At 36.1% G+C, this 6,096-nt stretch overlaps 1 long non-coding RNA gene across 1 annotated transcript; it reads left to right on the top strand.

Annotated features, from left to right (window-relative positions):
- Positions 1–2,392: 2,392 nt before the first annotated feature.
- On the top strand, positions 2,393–3,062 carry LOC125266063. Its single transcript, XR_007184414.1, has 3 exons — positions 2,393–2,659; positions 2,790–2,840; positions 2,936–3,062. It is a non-coding gene; the product is annotated as an uncharacterized LOC125266063 (long non-coding RNA).
- Positions 3,063–6,096: the final 3,034 nt, after the last annotated feature.

A 6,096-nucleotide genomic window follows, 5' to 3' on the forward strand; every position in this document is an offset into this window, starting at 1 on the left:
ATTCCAGTTATTGTACATGTGATGCCATTTCATAGTCCTTGTGTTGTGCGATCTAACAGACATCCTGTAGCCAATATGATGACATCGTTCAGAAACAACAATAAACTCCAGCAAGATAAAGTCATTTTATGCAAATCCACAGCCCTTTATCTACATATCAAGTATTATAATGGGAATATATCATATTGGAGAGTTTTACCGTGCTGACTGTCGTTACCGAACGCGACCCGCTGTTTGAGTGCTGAATGATTGACAGCTGTGGCAGAGGGAAGACGAGTTTTTGACCGTGAACTTAACGATGTAAGTTACATATCCGTCTGTCCCTCACATGAAGCTATGGAATGGCTTCAGATGACTTTGAATATAGTGCACGAAAACTTAATTGCTTCTAGTCTACTTATTTTGCTCTATGATTCCCACTTTTGCCATATAAAAGAGCGCAATCAGACGGTAATTTAAATATTGCGACCTAATTTCCGTTTCATTTTGAGACTGGCGGGACAAATTAGAATGTGGCGGGCGGCCACATGATAGTATGGGAAACACTGTATGTATATATATATATATATATATATATATATATATATATATATATATATATATATATATATATATCGTTCAGAGGCGATGCTTCTTCACCATTGCTTTGAAAAGTGTATTGCGAGAACTCTCTGAACTGCACGCGCGGCGCACACACACGTCCAGCTACAAATGTAGGCTATCATATTAATTTGAAACAGCAACCCAGAATATTTATCACAAGCATTGATTAAAAAATATGACAAAAAAAAAAAAAAAACGACTTAAATCTGGACCTTTGGCAGAGAGAGGGGGGGTTCGTTCGAACCACCCGAACCCCCCCTGCCTACGGGCATGTATCGATAAGAGTAGTAATACCGTTAAAAGTGCAGAAAATTACATGACAACAATAAGGTCTAAATGTAACTGGCCCCTCTAACAGTACAACTGGCCCCAGCTTGGCCGCCCCAGTTGAAATGGTCTAGAAATGCCACTGCATTTATCTACTCCAATGTATAAGGCTGTAACCCCAGCAACAACATTCACAGGGGAACTTGTGGCCGGATGGGCCAAATTTTAGCCCCAGTCCAGCCCAGAATAACTGTGGCATTCTTAAAGTGGTAAGGGACAGCTTCCTGAGCCAGGGACAGATTGAAAATATCAGTAAAGAAAAGTAAATAATGCTAAAGGTAAATATAGGGGGTCATGGTGTATAGTAAAGTTTCTCCAATAATGACCTCATATTTCTTTATTATCAGCATCTGTGTGTTTTGTGTGGAGTTCATAACTGCATGTAATTGAGACCTGGTGGCCGTGGGAACAGAGTAATACTCTATCTCTCATTGTTATTAGGTCAGACAGCAGTGACAGATGCCAAATTTAAATATCTTTCACATGATCAGTTATTTATTGTTGTAGAAGAAGGCAAAGCTCTTCACAGCAAGGAGCATAACCTTACTGCATAAGCTTTTTAAATGACTAACCATGATAAGCACACAGCATGACTGCTGGTTTTTGGATACAGTCAAGTATTGTAGTCATTTGCTTATCTTGGTATTTCTGTGGAAATAAAAGGAAGAGTGGATTACTAACTACATGACTAAGACTACTAAGACATGTCCTTTAGTCCTTTCACAACACTGTAATCCCTGAAGTTGATTTAACCCAAATTAATTAAATACACAAAACATAAACCTTTTGATTTTCTCTTTATTACACAATTGTTTTGGGTTTTGTGCATGATTTGCACGAATTCTCTCATTCTACTGGAATGTTTTAGTTCAATCAATTTAACTGTTCTAATTCAAGTCTATTGTCAATGGCAACGAACAGAAACCCAACACAAGGAAGAATCTGATTGGGCAGTTTGGAGTGACACCAAGCTGGAATGTAGCACGTGTTTCTGTCAACGTTTGCTGGTAAGTTGAAGAACTTTTAGCTTTTACTCTGGAACAAGCTCTTATTAATTAGTTTCAGAATGTAAAATTGAGATACATATCAATACTGATCTCAAGGGACAGCAGTTAGCTTGGCTGCATTGTTTTGTAACTAATTTGGTCACATATGTTTTAAAAATTATGCCGATATCTGGTCGATGATTCTCAATAAACTGAGGAGCGAAAGCAGCGTCTCTCAATCATGTTTGTAACTTAATCAGTGAAAATCATTGCTTGTCATTAGGGTAACGTTAAGATTATAGCGAACACGCGAGTGTGTTATATTAAGTGTTTCATCTTTTTAAATAATTAATGCATTCTTGTTATTTTTGTCTATATTTGTAAGCACAATGTTCGTATTAAACGTGAATGACACTGCTCTGATCATGTCAGCCTGCTCTTGGCAGGTCAAGCACCAACAGGCAAAACACCATGAATCCATGTTGATCGTGTACAAAGCTAAACTTAAGTTATCTACAAAATAAATGCAACATTGTGCTCACCCGTGTGTTGTTAGCCAAGCTAGCTAGTTTGTGTTTACGTTTCAGTTGGATTCTATAATGTGCTTTTGGAGTGTTAAATACTGTTTGCATTGTCTGCTGGTAAAAATTTATGTAATAATGTGGATTATTGTCACTCAGCAGATTCCAAGCAGATCCAGTTAAAGCTAAGCTAGATGCTTCAGTCTTGACCAGCTCTGTCAGGTAAAGTGAATGTTCATGTTTTGTGTTTTTGTTCATACACATGAAAAATAGATGTTCAAATTTGACATTTGTTCAGTTTTGACGATTTCCTTATGTTAACAAACTATAACAAACTTTTTTTCACCAGCAGGCTGGATGGGAAGAAGAGAGTGATTTGAGAGATTTTGTGCAACAGACTAAGGTGTGTAAATCAAGCTGAAGAGTCAGCATTATTTTGAAATGATGCATGTGAATATTTTTTGTTTTGTTTTTAATAATCTCTTTATTCATGTTAAGGCTTCTCCTGACAAGGACTATAACAGCATACAGCCTAGAAAGTGAAGATATGGCACAGCATCCACTGCCCTTCCACCTCCATCCATCCACTGTGGGAATCATCTTGGAGCAGAATTCTGTGATGGACATTTGTCTTTTTTGTCATTCTCTAGAAAATGAATTTAAATAAAATTGTGGATTCAAATAAATCACTGTTTGGTGTATTCTTTGTTCTTGTGTATAGTTGTAAGTATTCTTCAAAATAATTGAAATTAAAAAGCTATATTAACATTAAAGTCTTGAAATGAATGTTAATTTTTGTCTACTTAAATTTAGTTTAACTACAGAAAAAAAAAACAAGTTAAATTTCATGCAATAAAATAAAATGTAATAAAATTTGTGCAATTTAATATTTTGAGTTACCTTAATAAATTTTAGCTATTTTAACAGATATTAGTTAAATGAACTAAAACTTTTTATTGCAATACTACTGTAATGTTAAGTACATTAAACATGAAATGTTTGTTCAACGAAAGAAAATCAACTTTTTTAGGGCAACGAGTTTCCATAAATATTTTAGGTTCAATCAACTTGTACTGGCTTACAGTGAACGTTTCTGATCACATACTGTAGAGAGACTCATTTCCCAGGACATAGTAATGAATTTCACTGTAATGAATTTGTCATGTTATCTAACATTTCATATACACTGCCCTGCCAAAAAAAAAAAAAAAAAAAAGGCGCTGTTTGGATTTTAATAGGCAAATACTTAAGAATCTATGGATGGATCATTATTACAGTGATTATTATTTTTCTAGCATGTATATGTTTGGCAACAGTTCTTTTAACCCTAAAAGATGGAGTGTGTAGCTTTTCATTTCTTAAACAAACATGTATTAAGATGAATCGTGGCCATATTCCAGGATGACAATGTCAAGATTCATCAGCCCCAAATTGTGAAAGAATTGTTAAGGTCTGGACTCAGAGGTGCCAATTCATGTGTGAAAATGATTCTTCATGCTCTCTGAACCATTCTTTCACAATTTTAACCCTGGAGAATCTTGACATTGACATCCTGGACCATGGCTATGTCACTGCAAGTTGCTTTCAGTTAAAACAGCTCAAACATGCATTTTAGTCTGGGATTAGATTTAAGCCTTGTCTGTGAAACTGGGTGATATTATCACAAACATGACATGTGAATGAGATATCTCAACCAGCTATTTTATTGTCTGTGTTTTTCAGCAAAATTTCATACTTATCACCATCATGGACATCCATCCAAAGTTGTGTATAAGGTAAGCAAACAGCATTGTAAAGAACACCTTCACTAATAATACAGCACTACTACCATATGTGACCCTGGACCACAAAACCAGTCAATAGCACGGGTATATTTGTAGCAATAACCAGCAATACATTGTATGGGTCAAAATGATTGATTTTTTTTGGCATAAATTTTCCTTTATGCCAAAAATCATTAGGATATTAAGTAAAGATCATGATACATGAAGATATTTTGTAAATGTCTGTAAATGTATTAAAAATGTATTTGATTTATTTTCTCAATATTTTGATTTTGTTTTTTTGCACCCACAGATTCTATATTTTCAAATAGTTGTATCTCGGACAAATACTGTCCTATCCTAACAAACCATACATCAATGGAAAACATATTTATTCAGCTTTCAGATGATTGACCCTTATGACTGGTTTTGTTGTCCAGGGTCACATATGTGTAGCTATATTGCCTGTTTGTTGTAATTTCTGCAAGTGTTTGTTCAGTTTCTTCTGCCACACTGGTGGGAAAAAAGAAACAAACAAACAAAAAAAAAACCTCATATGCATATGCAGATCAGTAGTGGATGTACAATATAGTTTTAATTACTTTGGCCCCCAGTTTCACAGACAAGGCTTAAGCTAGTCCTAGACTAAAATGCACGTTTGAACCGTTTTAACTGAAAGGAACTTGCACTGCCATATCTTAAAATATGTCAATGCCATTGTTTTATCTCAAGATGCTCACCAGTAATGTTTCTAGTGTACGTTTATAAAAGATTACTTAAATATGTAGCGAATTAACTCAAAGGGAAAATATTAATAATTATTCATAACTCAATAAGATTTATTAATTATGATTAATTATGAATATGTAAATATGTTAATCAGATTAACTGGATATAGCTACATTAATCTTAATATTACAATCAATTAACCTGTTGTCCAGGGAACACTCAGTGTTGATTGTTTAATAATTCTAAGAAATGTTCATTTCCAGGTTATGGAAAAATAACATTCTTATTGTACCGTGCTACTTAGAGCATACATTCGGGATCTAAATCACTTAAGAGGCAATCTATTGGCAGACGGAGTCAGAACCAAACATGTATTGTGCACAATCTTTATTAACTAACTCACAAACACATAACTAAACTAACAAACACATAACATACAACAAAGGTCACACACACATACTGTAGGTAAGAATGAGTAATGATATGGTTGAACCGGAGGAGGTACTGTTACTAGAGCTATAGGAGAAAGTCAAATACAATCTGGAAAGGAATCATTAGTTTCTTCAGCAATGGCAAAAGTAAGTCTTACAACTTAATACTAAATCGCTGTTTAGTGTTAAAATGTACGATACTTGCAAGATGCCTTTAGGCTGAGGAGCGTTGGATCTGCAGGTTGAGGATAAATCTTGAGGTTTTCGTCTGAAGTTGTTGCCAGTCTTTCCTATGTTGGGTGATGAGCACATGGCTGGGTGTTGTAGGCCGAGGCCTACCGGCCTTGCGGGCCTGGCCTAGGCCGGCCGCAAGGAGATCCATTCGGTCGTCCAGAAGCAAGGAAAGGGGGGGAGTGGCATTGTTCTCTAGCTTTTAACGTCTGGTCCAAGTCCAACCTCTTAAAGTTGATGTAGCCAGTGAAGGTGTTGTATTTCCGGGTGACAACACACCTCCTGTGATAGAGTCAGACACTCTGAAGGGGATAATACTGGTCTGGCAGTTTCCTTTGACAGGGCTCCGGTCAGAGAGAAGGGCACGGAGAAATTATTCCAGCAAACTTTAATATTGTAGTTTGGGTACAAGCATTGATGTACAAAGAGGTATATATGTGGGGTGTGTGTATGTGTGTGTGGTTTTCGATTAGGTTACGCACACGCGAGCCACCATCCCACAGAA

This window comes from Megalobrama amblycephala, linkage group LG4 (assembly GCF_018812025.1).
Source record: "Megalobrama amblycephala isolate DHTTF-2021 linkage group LG4, ASM1881202v1, whole genome shotgun sequence".
Classification (NCBI taxonomy): Eukaryota; Metazoa; Chordata; class Actinopteri; order Cypriniformes; family Xenocyprididae; genus Megalobrama; species Megalobrama amblycephala.